The following is an 18,206-nucleotide window of genomic DNA, read 5'->3' as shown; positions in this document are numbered from 1 at the left end:
ATCAAAGTTTAATTGCTCTAACGATGATCAGATTGGGAAATTTGGAGTCATCTAGTGAAATGGAACTTGGGAAACAGATGATGCATTATTTCAAATGTTTGGAGTTTAAGACTTTCAGAGCCATATCCTGAGATCAGTTTCTAACAAAACTCCTGTTCACTTCCATGGGTCTTCTGTGTACGTGGCTTTGCAGTAATATATGGCCCTCAGTAAACAATAGTACGTTAGAAAATCTCTACAAGAAAGAGCCTGTGTATATTCAGGGCCATACTTGAACCCTAAGCCTGGCTCTCTCCCAATCTTTGCTTCCTTCGTTCTTGCTCTCACACTGCTGGGCGTCTCTGGTGGAAATCCCATGATCAGGCTGACTTCCTGCACTACAAATTCATTCTCCCCTTCTTCAGTTCTTTCCTCTTCCTAACTAAACACTTTACTTCTGCAACCCAATTGAATCCTATATTCTCAGTCCCTGCTGCCTTTGCAGCATGTTTGACTGACCCCTCAAGCTCTCCCCATCTCTCTGCACAGGATCTTGCTGATTTTGTTCCAAGAGAAAATTGACAAAATACAACATGACCTTGATCCTCCACTCAGCTTGCCTTCCCTTCTCTTCCAATAGCTTTCTCCTCCTCCTCCCCTGTCATAGTTGCAGAGGTTTCTCCTTTGTTCCCCTTCTCTGTCCCCTTCACTTGCCCCAGTGATCCCATTCCACCCAACAAAATCTAGGGGTTGGAAGTTGAAGCTAAACAAATTCAGCCTGGAAATAAGGTGTATATTTTCAACAGTGAGGGTAATTAACTACTGGAACAATTTACCAAGGACTGTGGTGGATTCTCCATCACTGGCAATATCTAAATCGAGGCTAGATGTTTTTCTAAAAGATATGCTCTAGTTCAAACAACAATTGTTTTTGGGGAAGTTCTATGGTCTGTTTATTCAGGATGTTAGACTAGTCACACTAGTTTCTTATTGTCTTGGAATCTGTGAATGAATCTATTGCATCAAACACAAGTTACCTGCATTCACCTTCTAGGCTCCTCACAGCCTATCTCCATCCTACTTGTCATCTATCATTCTCTATCAAGATGGTTGATTCCTGCCTCCAGTTGGACCATGATGCCATCCTCTATCACCCATTTATTATATTTTCAAACAAGCACTTCGTGTTTTCTCCTATGTTGTCCCTCACATTTGTGAGGAGCTCCTCATAAACATCCACAAAGCTACCTCAGTATCCTCCTTCAGAACCCTCCTTTGCCTACAAAACAACTTGACAACAATTAGGATGCTGGTATGCTGAGATGACTGCCTTTCATACTGACCAATATTGTCTCACTGTTTCCTTGTGTTCCCCACCTGTCTGTCTAGTGTAGCTTTTTTTAGATTGTAAGCTTTTTGGGGAAGGGACCATCGTTTTTGTTTTGTGTTTATACAGTGCCTAGCACAATGAGGTTCTGGTCATGACTAGGGCTTGTTGGAAAAGTCCATGCAAGGTGCTACAGTAATACAAATAGTAATAATATGCATACCTTTTTTATTCATGCCTGCCCACCAGAAATTGTTTGTTTGTCAAATATTTTATGTCCAGTTCAAATACAGACTATCAATGGGCTTTTGTCCCATTTTAAATTGTTCAGCTGTTTAGCAGCAAACTTCTGTTGTATCACACATTTGACAGGGACTACAAATTTAGGCCAGAATTCTGCTGTTTCCTCACATGAATGGACTCTCTGAAGTCAATGGGAGTACTCATGTTTGTAAGGTAAAAAAGGATCTGGCTCATAATCTTGAGGAAAATAGGTGTGATACTATTTTATAGGACCAAGGTACAGTTCTGTGACAAATTGAGATCTTTTATGTTACACCATTGTTCCTTATGAGACTGGTAGCTAAAAACTGTGAAAAATGGGTTAAGCTTTAACTGACCAAGATATAATGCCTCAGGATGTTGCCTGCACACCACTCAAATTCCAGCGGTGAGGAGAAAAATAAGTTATTTCAGGACCAGAGCCATTATCAGTATAGGTTACAGACACAAATCCCAAAGAATGGAAAGACCTTTAATCTAATTGAAATACATCAGGTGCACAAAGGCAGAAACCCGCTCTGATATACTAATGTGGAAATTTTAAAACTCACCTAGGGGTGCGAGATGAGAGTGGTAGTCAACTCTCACCTGAGAGGAAAGGCAGAAAAGGTTTAAACGGAACAGCACTTGCTCTTCTCTCTCAAGCTGTAGAAGCCAGGACCACCTGAGTTACAGAACCAGAGGGAGATATGAAGACAATGGTCTGTGAGCTTTTTAATAATTTTTATCCATTTGTTATGACTAAAATTATTTTTGAAATGTGAAAAATAAATAGCTAGTTTTCAGTAATGCATTTTCTTTATAATACATTTGTATTTTCCATGTTTGTTTTCTGTATGTTCCTGGGCATAGTGGATATAAATCCTTTGTCCTTTATTTCCTTTATGTCCTCAGGTGTCTATTTTGAGCAATGATTTGTTTGCTTCTGGTTAATTGGATAAACAGGAAAGTGTATGAATATTATATATCTAGGGTAAAGTTCTAGCCCCATAAAAGTCAATGGCAAACATCTCATTGACTTCCACGTGCCAGAATTAGGAGCCAAGTGTCTAAAGATGGTGGTGAGAAGGCCCTCTTGGGTTAAGTTATACAAACTGGGGGAGTATGAATAATTTGAAGTATAACCTTCAATGTCCATTTAAAAATTCCTTATTGCACCATAAAAGCAATGAGATGGACATGAGCTCACAAGGTGAAATCCTGGCACCAATGAAGGTAAACTAATGTGGGGGAAATATTTCAGCTCTCTCAGATTGATTAGGAGTATTTTGTACAAAACAAATGTCATTAGTTGCAGAGTCTACTTTCTTAATTTAATGGAATGCTAGGTATAATTTCCATTTTGTTATATTTATAGGATCTGACAGTACTCTATGAACTGTAGCTAATATTGTCATCAATATTTATGATATACTAGTTTCCTACAAATATAGAAAAATCAAAATTGCAACTTGATCTATATACTGAAATTAGATGATATATTTCATAGTAATTGTGCTTCTCATTTTTAAAGTCTTGCAAAGAATAAACTAGCAACACACCTGTGGGAGTTGGGTAGAAAGCAGCACTATAATTTAATAGATAAAGAAATAAAGGAAGAGAGATGAAGTGACCTGACTCGAGTGACAGCAGGAGACAGTGTTAGAGTAGAGGTTCTCAAATTGGAAGTGGGGGTGGGTGGCCCTCCTGGGAGGTGGGTGCAGAATGTATTCGGCAGAGTGGGGTGCATGCAGTGTGCACACATTTAATTGTAAGCATGGACCACAATCGCAGTTTTCCTTTTACTCTTATTACAATAGATAATTGGTTCATTTGGGCAACAGAAAAAAACACCACCTCAAGTGAAAAAACAAAGAAGCCAAAACTGATTCAAGTGAAGCACCACTGTCACTTATATCATTATATGTACGTACGTGTGTGGGTGTATGTGTGAGTAAGTGTAGGGGGGGTATAGGGTATAAACTACTATAGATAGAAAGAAGGGGGGGCGCGATCAAATAAGTTTTAGAACCACTGTATTAGAGGGATTAGAATTTACTTGTTGTTACTTGTATTACTTGTATTGTTCTATCTTAGATAGTTGTATAGACCCCATTACTGTAATATCTGATCTCTCTTTAATGGGAAAGGGTAGGAAAGTACTATTATTTCCATTTTACAGATGGGCAACTGAGTCACTGAGAAACCAAGAGACTTGCCCAAGGTGAAACAGGGAGTCTAGCCGAGCAGGGAATCATTTCTCAAATCCTGGGTTAGAACCCTAACTGCTCGACTTTCCATCCTTGCTGATGTGTTAGGCACTGTATGAGAACCTAGCAGGAGACTCAGATCACTTGAGTTCCTGTCCAGTGCTTCAACTACAAGACGACCCTTTTCTGGGGCAGACAGAAAGGTGTATATTTTATTTCTGTGCATTTTTGCAGTTCAAGGTAATTGCTAGAATGTCTGGAGACTAGATTAGAATTGTTGTCTTTGCAAGTTGGCAGTGCGGCCTGCATCATTTGTGATGTCATGCCTCAATGTGCCATGTCAGAAGTCAGTATTTCTGTTAATGTTGTGGTTTTAAGTGACGTGTTAAATGCAGAAACAGCATTCCTGGAATGGCCTCTTTGAGGGTCAGTATGTGTGGTAAATACAGGAAAAACAGTCTTGTGATGGGGTAGTCTGCCATCGAGAGGTCAGCCCATCCTCGCCACATGGCTTGGCCCTTTTAAGGGTTTGGAATGTCCTAATAGACACACATAGTGACCTAAGAGTCCTGTGAATGAATGGTGATTAGGGAAGGAGTCTGGAGACTGTGCCTTTAAGGGCCTGATACCTTGCAGAGGAGGCAGTGGAAGGCTCTCCTGTGACCAAACCAACTGGGAAAGAGTTGGGAGAAGGGGAGCGGCATAAAAGCTGCCTCCTACCTCACAGTGACTGGATACTGACGGGGAAGGCAGGCTTGCTGAGCTCTCCAGATTGAAAGGCTAATTGGAGAGGGTGTTCAGCGGAAGGGAGTTGGCCACAACTGACTAAGCTAAGGCAAGAGGCCTGAGATACAACCTCAGTCCCAGAGAGAGAGGGCTGAGGGGAACTGCTGTTTGAAGGAGAGAGATACTGACTTTCTTAAGGCAACAGGCAGAGAGCTGCTAACAGTATGATTCAGCTGCCACAGGGAAGAGCTGAGACTGGCTTTTAGAAAACACTTCTGTAGTTGGTCCCAGGAGAAGCTGTGAGGAACTGCAAAGTCAGAATGGGGGCAGCAGTCTGTCGATCTTGTGGAGATACCAATGAGCGAGGTAAAGGTAGGAGCAGCCCTGGGAAAATGCTGGAGGGATTGAAGGAATGGTGCTTAGCTGCCTAAACAGGGTCCCTGGGCTGGAACCCAGAGGGGAAGGTGAGCCTGGGTTCCCCTATCTTTCCCCCGGACCAAAAAGAGAAACATGCATGTCAAGAGTAAAAGAAGCCAAGAACGGCAAGTGCCTGATAGAGGCCGGGTGATGGACTTGAAGGACATTAGATTTTGAGTTTCCTATTTCTGGACTTTTCTGTTATCCCTGGAGGGGAAATGGACTGAGCAGTGACTTGGCCGGGGGGCTAGGCCGAGCACCTTGGCAGACCATTGTGGCACCAGAACAACTACATGGGGCACTAGACATGAAGAAGCCCTGCAACACTTCACCCAGGCATGCAGCAGTGCTATAAAGGTAGGAGGCATGATGACAAGTCTATCCAGTCATTGGTGGTAACTTTAAAACACAAGCAGCAAATATCTCCATATCTACTTGAAGCACTGTTCTTCTACCTGAAATTTGAAGGCACAATGTTGGCTCTGCAATGCTGATTATAACATGAGGTTGTGCTGTACTTGTGTTTAATCAATGATAAGGTGAAGTATCTGTCTTCATTTCATTTACTCAGTGCTGAAATCTATAGAACCCTATGGTTAATATTATCTATCCTAGTGATTCTAAACAGTGGCTTATATAGCACTAGTCTTTCTGCTTACTTATATGGCCCCTATCACAGTGTTGTCAGAGGCCCTCAAAGACTCTTAATGAATTTATCCTGAACAACTATCCTGTTAGTTACAAAAGAAGAGCTGAGATGCAGAGCCCTTACCATGATTTGCCCAAGGTCACACAGGAAGTCTGTGGCAGTTCTGAGAACTGAACTCAGATTTCTTTTAAGTCGAATGGCTAAACCACAAGACTGTCTTTCTGCCGTAATAATACTTCAGGCTTTTGTGACTGGTATTCCCTCCTTCCTCTTTCTAAACTAGTAGTGGACCCTTAATCAGATCTGTATATTTCAATCCACAGTGATGCTAGCACTGCTTCAAATATTAGTCTTTTAAAACAAGCAACTAGTTAGTACATCTAAGATCTTGGTCTGGTTAACTGGTAAGATTGCCCAAAAGTTTGAGGAACATGGCTGGTCTACTCCCATAAGAGTTCAGTAACATGAATCTCTGTAACTGCACTTGTTTAAAAGGCTTTGGCAAAAGGATGTTTATTTTACATTGCAAATGAATGATATTTCAGTGACATTTCTTTCCTTCTGAAGAGGCTCATTCCCGTCATTCCTTTCTCTGGGTGAGGGTAAAATACAGTGAGTGCGAACAGAAGCACTAAGGAACTCTCCATATGTGTAATCTGCAAGCATAGCCTGTATCTACCTCCCCCTACCTGTACTATCAAGTTGCTAAGAAACCTGCGATTGTTTTCTGTTCCTTTTTGCTTTTTATTCTTTCATACATTATAATTTGCCTTTTAGTACAGAACTGTGGCACGTAAACTCTGTATTGGGTTTATTTCACCTCGTATTTTCCTTAGATTTCCTAATCTTTTAACAATTAATTTTTCATAGGCAGCTTTTGGCAGTTCACTGGTGTTTATACACACTGACACTGAATGATGGTTGCTTTTGCTGATTATGATAGTATTGACCAGTACCAAATTGTACCTTCATGCTAGCGTGGAATATGTGTCAATGCAAACCTATTTAAGCAGCCTGAAGTTCCCTTCCCCCTATTTAAATTTTTCATTGCCCATTCACCAGCAGAAGAGCTAAAATAATTACCTGCAGTCTCATTTTTCACTTTACTACATGCAGATGTTGTGTGGTTGGGTAGTGAGAAGCTGACTGGGAGGGGCCTGCTCTGATGCAGCATAGGCATATGACAGCAGTAGCAGCAACAGCAATCACAGAGCTTCACCGGGTAGCCTTTGCTGCAGTACGCTGATTACCACTTTCTTAGCATCCGGCAAGATTCCACAGCAGCAAGCACTTGGAGCAGACTCTGCATGGGAGCTTGTTTAAGGAGTACGTGACTAAAGAATTGGGTTATTCTTTCGCTGCAGGAGAAGGGCCTGTAGTTTCTCCACACAGACCCCCTCCTGGGTTTTTTGCATTCTTAATTTATTGGAGCTTTTGTCCCCCTTTCTTTTTTGCTATTATTAATTATTATTATTATTATTTTTTATTACTTATTTATTTATTCATCCCCCAAATCTGTGCTGCATCACTAGCTCTCATTATGCTGTGCTCAGTAGCCCAGTCTGTTCTCCGCCTCTGCTAGGCAGTGGCAGCATGGATGGTGCTCTTGTGACGACCTCTGCTGATTCTATCAGTCCACTGCGGATAGGCATGCTGAGTAATCCTGCTGTAAATGGGCGAGGACACGGACACACGAAAAATTAACCACAGCTTTCTTCGAGACCACAACTATGTGACTGAAGGTAACATAAATGTTGTCATGATTCTCTTCGTCTGCTCTTGACTGTCTGTGTTTTCCAAGCAAAGAATGCACTGCATGTTTGGATATGTGTTTTAAAAAATTCTCTGGAGTAGATGCTGCAGAATCAGTTTGGATTTGTTAAACCCAAAGGGTATTCTGTCATGCTAGCACAATATACTGAACTACATGGATTAGAGAGGATGTTACGCTATGATCAGTCTGCGCTAGTGAAGTATGCAGCACCTAGCATTGCATGCCTAGTAGATGCACTGGAAAAGATCAGACACAAGTGATTGTTTAAAAAAAAAAAAAAAAAGACTTGTTAGCTCAAAACTCAAAAATAATCGTAATATTAACTGTATTGGTGATTTATTGAAGGATGTGCATCTAATTTTGACAGTTGTATCAGAACATCACAGAAATTGCTGTGTTTGTTTCCTTGAGAACAGTATAAATCTAGAAGCAATTATGTATACATCATCTTCGGAATACTAGTGGCTTCCTCTCAGCCTCTATGTACGTGCAAAGGATTAGAGGAAAAGAGAGAACTGCAGTTTGTCTTTCAATGGCTGGTAGCTTGTTACATAAAAGAGGATGCATCTGCAGGTGACAGATATTTTACACTGAGAGCCAACTTACCTTCCAGCCAGGTACATAGCTTGGGTCATGATACTGCACAGCTTCATATTTCATTGCTGAAAAGTTGGTGGTAAAAATAGGCCATTGTGAGATTGCTTGAACAGAGGAAATGTATGGTTATTTGTAATCATGGACTTCTAAATATGTATTTGTGTGTGTAGTTTTCACAGTGTTTTGCAGCAATAACAGCAGTATTGTAAGTGCAGTCTTGTGTAATAGGAGTATATTTAACATCATGTTCAATCAATACCACTTGAGATTGAATCTCCAGGTTGTGTCGTCATTTGATCAGTGTTCAGTCATCTAATGCTGTCATGTTGCATCCTGAAATGTGATCAGCTGAGAATAGCTTGATTATTTGTGATTTGCATTTTTTTTTTCAGGATGCAGAGCACAGCAGGATTATTTATCTGCACTAGAAATACAAGGCAGATTTTCAAAGAAAAAATAACAAAACGCTGTGCTTGTTCTCTCTAAGCAATACCATTGGCCAGTATAATCATTTGGTAATCTTGCCTGTAGGGTATTTCTTGCTTTTTGGTTCATGGTTTTTTTAAAATTCTTCCTTGTTTTTTTTGGATCATGTTTTGTTGTTTGTAAGGTGTTTTATGATTACTTTTCTTTTTTTAACTCTTGAGCTGTGATTAGTTAAAATAACATTTGACAAAACTTTCTCTCTTAAATGTATACTAGAATTACAAAGATGTACAGCATGACTTCTGCAGTGAATTACATGTTGAAGTTTTAATGCATGTTTGGTGCAATTGTGGGCCTTTGTTGGGATGAAGACTGCAAGAAGACAGGGTACATTTTGATATGTTTAATAGTTTTGGTAACTTTAGGGAAACAATCCCTTTGGATTTTGTAAATAACGTTTTGTAAAATATGTTTGTGTTGCAATATGTGGATTTTTAAAAACAAATTATCCTATTTCGTCAGCATTGCTGTGTACAATAAGGCTGTGGCTCGCTCTTTAGCTGCAGTTGATATTCAGAGCAGAAGGTAGTAATGCTCTTCCATGATTATTACGTGTGGACTGACCTGCCTGAATCGGATCAGAACAACCCTCAAACAGGAATGTCAGCTGTAGCTATATTGTCTTTATGCCCAGAAATCCGGATGACACATTTGGTGGATTGAACATGAGGAGTGGTGGCAGAGGAAATCTTGGGTTAGGGAAGTGTTGCTTCAGCAGCTCCATCTAGTGTAACACGTCTCAGGGAAAAAGGCTGAATTAGGAAAACCTGACACACAACTCTTCTCTCCTCCATTATCTTGTAAACTTCACACCTCGGAGATCACAACACACATTAAAAAACCACACTGATCAGTAGCAGGAAGTAAGGAATAAGCCTTTCTTCTCTGAAATCCACCATGCTCTTGAGGATACCTTCAGTTTTAAAGTCCCATAAAAGGAACCACCAGCAATTCTAATCTTTCACTAATGTAACTTTTGTTAGAACATATACTGGGGGATTAAGAAGTATTTGTTTCTTTATTCAAAGATTTTGGTCATTGAAATAGCCTCCCAAGATAACATTTCTCCTTCATAAAAGTCCTAGGGGAACAGCAATCACCGCACATTATCCTATCACACTTCAGTATTATGCATAAATTAATTAACACAGAACATTCAGGCACAGAAATAGAATTAGCATTGATTATATTTTGGCATACAATTTTGTTTTGGCGTAAAACAACTCTTGGGTTTTCTTTGATAGGGTGTGAATACAAATTTCCTGTTACCCACCTTCCTCTGCCATGAAACTAGATCAAAGCAGAGGTTTTTTTGATCTGGTTGATTTAAAATAGACAATTCTTGCTTTTTATTCAGAACGTTTTTTAAAATTACCCATTGTTTTGATATATCTGAGTCCACATGTAACTTAATTTATTTTCTCCTGTACTCAGACATTTAAAACTGCTGTAAGAGACTCCCTCAATCTTCACTTCTATGCCTGCCACCCCATACAGCAAACTAAATTCACTTCCAGAAATAAGGCATTTCTGACCTTTTTATTTACTTTTCCCTCTCCTTTCCTTAGGGAAAATAAATCAACAATCAAGAGGACATCTGAAGTCAATTATGGTGTTGTTTCACTTCTCCCCCCTCTCCTCCTCCACCCCCCCACTTCAGTGGATGGATAACAGTACTGATATAAAGTTAAATGACCAAGTGACATCCAAATTCATACCTTATATGAAAACTATGTGCCAAATCTGGCTCATTCTACTCATGCCAGTGAACCAGTTGTTTTCAGTGGTACTATTTGCGTGAGTAAAGCACGCAGGATTTGAGCATATACTTCTGCTACTTTTAATGCCAAGGTCGCTCTTCCAAGCACCATTGTTTATACTTCGTTTATTTACATTGGGGTTATCTGGGCTAATTATGATTTACCTTAATTTTTAGAATTTAGGTTATTTTAAAAACTTCTTGTTTGGCTTGTCAAGGTTCTTCTGGGAAGTAGGTTTTAGCATAACTGTGTCTTGTTTGGACTTGATCCTGCTGTTGTGTTTACAGATTTCCACTTAAGTTAATGGCATTACAAAAGCATTAATTTGGACCATTTTCTCATCTTAGCCCATAAAAATGTTTTACATTTAAGTGAGTTTTTAAAAAAAACAAGAAAAACTCAAATGTCCAGTTGAAACAAAAAATTTATTTTGCAAAGTTTTCATGTGCAAGAGATAGGTTTTAAAAAAAAATCTAAAGGTGAATTTCACTGCTGTGTTATATTTTATCAGTACTGTTTCTGCTCTTGCATCCAAACTCCTGGACCTGTGGGAATCATAGGGATGTCATTTGAAGCAGAGAACAGTTTTCCAGTGCTGGGAAAATATGTTGTAAAGATCATGTACGACCTCTACAGCTATAGAACGTTGTTAAAGAGAGTAGGGAAACAAGGAGAAGAGACAGGTTAACATAGGACAGAACAAGGAGGTGAAGAATAGAGGATTAGGTCTATTGTGACACAGACTAAAACAGGGAAGGCAGAAGATGCTGTTTTTCAAGTAAAGAAATGGAGAGATACCAGAAGAGAAGAATGGAAGGAGAATAAATTACATTTGGAAGCTTTTTGGGGAAGAGAAGGTTCTTAACATGGAACCTCAACCATGCCTGGGACCTTTAAGTATAACTGTAATACAAATAATAAAGAGTAATAATAAACTATCAGGAAATGAGCCATAGAAATGAGAAGTAGAAGAGAATATGGCAGGAGTTCTCAACCTTTTTCTTTCTGAGCCCCCCGAATATGCTATTAAAAATTCCACGGCCCACCTGTGCCACAACAACTGGTTTTCTGTTTTATAAAAGTCAGGGCTGGTATTAGGGAAATTGCCTGGGGCCCCATGCCACAGGGCCCCCCGTAAAGCTAAGTTGCTCAGGCTTTGGCTTTAGCCCCGGGTGGCAGGGCTCAGGGCCCAAGGCTTTAGCCCCATGCAGTCTTTGGCTGTCTGCCCTGAGTCCCAGCAAGTCTAATGCTGGTCCTGCTTGGAGGACCCCCTGAAACCTGCTTGCGGCCCCCCAGGGGGCCCCAGATCCCCAGTTGAGAACCACTGGAATATGGTACAGTGCTGTCTAGAATGGATCAGAGAAGAACAGAGAGAACAGGAAAAGAATAAGTCTTACTGAGACTTTTCACATGCTTAAAGTTAGTTTGTTTAATAGTCCTAGTAAGGTGAATTCACATTCATAAAGTTAGAGCACCTTTCTGAATTGGGACCTAGATGAGGGGCGGAAAAAACAATCTCTTTTTTGTTTTCCTGGCAGAGAGGATATTTTGGGGGCAAGAGATGAGATGGCTCTCTAGAGCATGTGCACTATATTTCTGGCTGTCCTGTGTTCAGTAGATTAGTACTTGGCAGAAACAGAGAGAAAATTAACAAAAATTCACCACAATGCCTACAAAACTCTATGGTGGGAGAGTGGGGGAGAGAATCCAGGGGAAACAACATCTCCAAGACCCAAGTTTACCAAGAGAATTGATCCTCAGAAAGTTGGTGGAATTGCCAACCCGAAGAGTTTTAAATCCATGTGTCATATCCCCCAAAATCCTGAGATTGGCCTAAAAACCATGATATTTTAAAAAATAAGTTTGGGATTCTTTTAATTTGTCCTCTGGTATTGTTTAACTTTCAGTTTTCACATTTTTAAGGTTTTTCTCTGAAAACACACAGAAAAGTCACTTTCTGCAAACAGGACCTAACAGTGGAGTGTGTGGTCTGCACATTTGTTTATCTGTGCCCCTAATTCAACAGTGACATTTTCACATTCCACTGTTTCTGTTGGAGATCATTCCTGTTCCTGACAGAAAGGGTCTACATGGAAAGGTTGGCTGTACTGCATTGTTTGCAGAAATGGGGCAGCACTCTTTCCTTAGTTATGGCCCTACAAGTCCAGTTAAAGTCAGCATAGCTGCATGGAAATAACTGAGAGGAGAATCTGACCTTTACTATGCACCCATTTATATAACCAAATAATACAGTTCTAGAATTTGTTTCCATTGTTTAGATTTTATTAAAAGGTGGTAGCCATGTTAGTGATGTATTAACCTCTTTAAATGCTGTATCTGAAATATGTGAATTTTTAATAATGAAGCATAGAATATAGTGGTGAACCATATTTATAACCATTTAAAACAAATGTTTGTTGTGCGGTGTGAAAATGCCATTTTTATGTAAAATGTTGTACATGTTGGAAACTTTGCAATGGTTTCATGAATATTTTTGGAAGAAAATCAAAGCATGACATACAAAAAACAGGATGTCTGTCTCGTCTAGCCCTTACTTTTAAATAATCAGTCTCTATTCCTGTTTAATCCAAGATGGAGGAAATTATCCATCTTCATCTGCCAGGAACGAATTTATATGTAAGCTTGTTATTAATAACTATCTTCAAACATAAAAGAACTTCCTTATTTGATGAAGGGATGGCGTCCTAGAGAGTCTTCTGCTCATATATGTATTACAGAGTGTTGTCAGTTGGCTTGTGTGTGTGCTCATTGTACACTGTACCTGCCCTGCAGATAGCTGGCTCAGCAAACCTTGGTAGTACTACACAGAAAGACCACAGACTCGGTTCATTGGCGAAGGTGCTCGGCCAGGTTTATTGCTGACGAAGCACGATGCTAGTATGCTACTATATGTATGCCCATGACAATGGACTCAGCTCAGTCAGCAGTGGGACTTTCTGCTTGCCCCTTGGCTGGACAAAGGTGCCCCTCCTATGATCTCTTGTATACATTGATATAAACAAGTTAGTTATTACGCTCCTGATGTGGTTAGTTACCGTCCCTTATACCCACTGGTTTGAGCAAAACAACTCCATCCATCATTCTGTTCTCCTATCCTTGTCTTTACACGGGGTTGGTGTGTTCCTGAATCATCTCTCAGGACTGTGTTTATGGCATTGGTCTGTGTTGGGATGTACCTGTACTAGTCTTGTAGAATGTGTTTACGTGAATACCCTGTACCTACTACTTCTTAGGAGTGTCCGTGTTTTAACAACGCTAGCTCTACTTTTGCCAAGTTCATGTACTGGACAGTGAATTTGTAAACAAGAGTCTGCTTTATGACAGGGCCTGACTTATGGTCATAGCATGGACTGACTTTGCTGACTATGGTTCAGGCCTCAGGTCTTACACGAGGTCCAGTGCTACAGGCTCTCTCCTTCTACTACACAGAGGAGTGTAGGAATTGCTGTACTGGAATCAGAAGTTGTGGTCTATCTTGTCCATTATCCTGCCTTTGAGAGTGGCTAGTACCAATTTCATCAAAGAAAGATACAAAGGAGAGGATAACCTGTCCACAGGGAAAGTTTCCTTGTAACCATCAATGATTAGGGATTGTTTTATGCCCTGAAGATTGAGGATTTATAGACCTTTTTTAAAAAGTAAGTTTTGTATTATAACTCTGGATGTTCTTACTAATTCTCATTCATCACTTGTACTCTGTTTTCTCTCCACATCAGAAATGAATAGGGGTGAACCCTGGTCAACCTTGCCTTATCCCAGAACTTCCGGTTATGTTCTTAGATGGTGCTGTGTGCAGTGGATCCAATCAATCTTTCATCCAGAATTCCAATCAAGTGAATATTTTGGACGGCCCTGAAACATTTTGGGTAGACAGGGTTTATTCCATCCAAGTGGTAGACTCAGTCCTGTAACCCTTATTCAAAGGATTTGAGGAATGTGGGCATTGGATGCAGGATCTGGCCCAAAGTGAATTGCAGTGTAATAATACTTGTTGCTTATACTGTAGAGTTTACATATTCAAAAAACTGTTAACCTAATTTTCATACCATTTCTGGGAGACACTGAAAAGTGTTGTCAACTCCATTGTTCAGTGGCCTGCTCAAGCCTACAGGGTGAGTTGGTAGCAGAACCAAGGCTAGATTTCCTGACTCTGGATTGGAATTTAGATTTTCCTGACTCCCATTCCATTGCCTTTACTCTAGACCAGAATCCGCAAGATCCCTCAGCATGCATTTGCTGTTGGTTGCTTGAAAGATGGCCTGTTTAACTAAGAACTAGTGTAGCAACTGGCCATTTGATATACACAAGAGAGCATTTTAAAATTCACTGTGTTGTGAAATGTTTGAGGGCTTGGATTGTATTTTTGGAGAAAGTAGTGTCCCTACATACTTAATACTAGGGTGTGTGGGGCGGATGATTCTTCAGTGCTTTCTATCTTCTGTTTTCATTCACACCTGTGAAACATGGGTTTTAAATGCTATTAAATTAGAATGCTGCTACGCTTTTTACTTTCATTTTGCAAAGGTGTAACTGACTACACAGGGTGCACAACACTGGAGAATTGGACTCTTTCATATTTAAATTGGACACAGGGTTACATAGTCCATGTCAGACCAGTGGTACACATTTTTTTAGGAAGTGGTAAATGTTCTCCTGTGTACATGAATATGAACTTGTTAGTCTCTCACCCAAATGTGTCCCACAAAGAACAATGAGTATGACACGCTAGAATGACCAAGTTATACCAGTTCCACAATTATGAACTCTACAAAAATGCAAGTAAGGAGCGCAAATTTCCAGTTGCCAGAACTGCCAACAGGTGCCTCAGTGAAAAAAAGATCCCTTGTTTGTTTCAGTAATTTAACTCCCCACCCCCCAATATTTGTTATGAATTCTGAAGTTCAAGAGGTCAACATTGCATGTATAAAATGCATATATAAAATATTGATATATGCAAGCTTTGTAGATTTTCTTCTAATTGAAACTGACAGTTCAAAAGCACTGAATAATGTAAAACTAAAGAACATAGTGCACGTAGAGCAGTTGTCATCGTTCACTGCAGGAGCAGTTTATTCAGCACATGCATCATTATGAAAAGGAAGGCATATCTTGCATTATGTTTTATTTTCCATACAAACCTTAAGTCTTAATATAGTTCAGTAATGTATTATGTACATAAATGGTGAATTTAGAGTAGAATAGCTATGGTCCCTACATGAATTTAAGATGAGAAACATGATAAAATAACACTGAATATTTTATAGTAGAAAAAAAACTGAGTATCTTTACTGCAGTCATAAAAAGATGATAAATCATTACTGCTTACATTGCATTACTGCGTCATTAGTGGTTTCTGGATCCTTGATTTCTCTGCCTCTGCTTAATTTATCCGCTTTAATAAGGATTTGAATAGAGAATTTATTCTAAGCCAAGATGTTATTTACTGATTGATATCAGAGTTGTTTTTGGGCAGGGAATTGATAGTGCAGTAGGTGATTCAGCTGTCTCAGGTAATCTGAAAATTACAGTGGAGTTGGTTGCAGAGCCTTCTATTTTTAAATAAGAAAATAGTTTGGCTGAAGTGCATTGTATCGTCCGGCTGTGTTTAATATTTTCCATGATCCAGAATCTGTACTTTGTGGGGATTTGGGTGTGCTTAGGAAATGCCGTGATTCTAAATATCTTTACGTTAGTGGACGTTTTCTCTATAGTGTTTATCCCATGTTAGTTGTGTAATTCTTGTACAGTAGTGAAGAGCAGGCAAGCCACTTTATGGTATATGTTTAAAATAGTGAGAGAATTTTGTTTGGCAGGGTTATTTCTGCTGATAGAGTATTTCCTAGGTTATTTTCTGGATCTTAGATGCAAATAATAAGATGCCATTTTTGGCTACTTTAACTACAGCAAATTCAGTTAATAAAAATGTACATCCAGGGACTGGATACCTTAATGAAATCCTTCAGCACAACACATGTGTCATGCAGTTCAGTGGCTTTTGTGAATTATTTATACAACAGAGGTTTTGGATCTGTATTAGGGTTGCCAGGTGTCCGGTTTTCGACTGGAACAACCCGGTCTAAAAGGGACCATGGCTCCATTTAAAGTCAGGTCAGCGGCACACACTCTCTGCCTGCCCTAGCTCCATGCGGCTCCCGGAAGCAGCAGAGTCCTGCACTTAGGATGGAAGAATCCCATGCACTGCTGCAGGTTGGGGACCGACTGGCTATGTGGCAGTTCTGCAGAAAAGGACCTGGAGGTTACAGTGGACGAGAAGCTGGATATGAGTCGTCAGTGTGCCCTTGTTGCCAAGAAGGCTAAAGGCATATTGGACTGGATTAGTAGAAGCATTGCCAGCAGATCGAGGGAAGTGATTATTCCCCTCTATTTGGCACTGGTGAGGCCACGTCTGGAGTACTGGGTCCAGTTTTGGGCCCCCCACTACATAAAGGATGTGGACAAATTGGAGTCCAGAGGAGGGCAACGGAAATGAGCAGGGGGCTGGAGCACATGACTTATGAGGAGAGGTTGAAGGAACTGGGCTTATTTAGTCTGCAGAACAGAAGAGTGGGGGGGGATTTGACAGCAGCCTTCAACTACCTGAAGGTAGGGGGCAGTTCCAAAGAGGATTGGAGCTAGGCTGTTCTCAGTGGTGGCAGATGACAGAACAAGGAGCAGTGGTCTCAAATTGCAGTGGGGGAGGTCTAGGTTGGATATTAGGAAAAACTGTTTCACTAGGAGGGTGGTGCAGCACTGGAATGGGTTACCTAGAAAGGTGGTGGAATCTCAGTCCTTAGAGGTTTATAAGGCCTGGCTTGACAAAGCCCTGGCTGGGATGATTTAGTTGGGGTTGGTCCTGCTTTGAGCAGGGTGTTGGACTAGATGACCTCCTAAGATCTCTTCCGATTCTAATCTTCTGTGATTCTATGACATGTCCCTGTGGCCCCTAAGCCCTGCCTGCTGCCCCCACCCTGAGTGCCAGCTCTGCTGCTCCCATTGGCCAGGAACAGTGGCCAATGGGAGCTGTGAGGGTGGCACCTGTGGGTGAGGGTAGCGTGTGCCATGGAGCCTCCCTGGCTGCCCTTGTGGCTAGGAGCCAGAGGGAGATACCAGCTGTGTCTGCTAGGGCTAGATGAGTTGAGAGCTGGGGTAGGGGTAGAAATGGACCTGTGAAGCATCTACTTAATATAGCACACTTCCCTCAACCCTGATGGATTTCAGGGTGGAAATTCATGTGGCTAGCTAATGTTCCTTCAGAGAGGTAGGAAAGAGACTGTGGCAGCCAGGTGTCCTCAGAGCCAGGCTCTCAGGGGTATTGGGGCCCTTTAAGCAGCATGGAGGGGTTGATTTTTTTTTCTCCTCCTCCACGTAGATGCCTTGGGAACTGCAGGGATTGGATCCAGTTTTCCCCATGTATTTCAGACTCTGCATGATTTTTAGGCTGTGCCCTTTCCCTTGCATGTGTTACCCACTCTAGGGTTACCAACTTTCTAATGGCAGAAAACTGAACACCCCTGCCCTGCCCCTTCTCTGAGGCCCTGCTCCCACTCCATCCCCCTCTCTCTATTGCTCACTCTCCTCCATCCTCACTCACTTTCACTAGGCAGGGGGTTGGGGTGCGGGAGGGGGTGAGGGCTCTGGCTTGGAGTGTGGGCTCTGGGGTAGGGCTAGAAATGAGGCATTTGGGGTGTGATGGGGGCTCAGGGCTAAGCCGGAGGTGGGGGTGCAGGCTCCAGGAGAGTGTTTGGGTGAGAGAGAGGGCTTAGGGCTGGGGCAGAGGGTGGTGGTGCGGGCTCTGGGAAGGAGTTAAGGCACAGGAGGGGGTTCCGACCTGGGGCAGAGGGTTGGGGAGCAGGCTCCAGTTGGGCAGCGCTTACCTCATGCGACTCTGTTGGCAGAATAGCAGGGCTAAGACAGGCTCCCTCCGGAAGCGGCTGGAATGTCTGGCTCCTAATCATAGGCCCCCACAGCTCTCATTGGCCATGGTTCCTGGCCAATGGGA

General features: G+C 41.3%; 1 protein-coding gene across 1 annotated transcript in view; it reads left to right on the top strand.

The window, feature by feature from the left end:
• Nucleotides 1–18,206, top strand: part of PPP2R2C (protein phosphatase 2 regulatory subunit Bgamma) — a 288,278-nt gene that overhangs the window by 57,344 nt on the left and 212,728 nt on the right.

The sequence above is a fragment of the Lepidochelys olivacea genome (assembly GCF_965140295.1).
Source record: "Lepidochelys olivacea isolate rLepOli2 genome assembly, chromosome: 4".
In the NCBI taxonomy this organism is placed as follows: Eukaryota; Metazoa; Chordata; order Testudines; family Cheloniidae; genus Lepidochelys; species Lepidochelys olivacea.
This window is presented reverse-complemented; position numbering and strand designations above follow the sequence as displayed.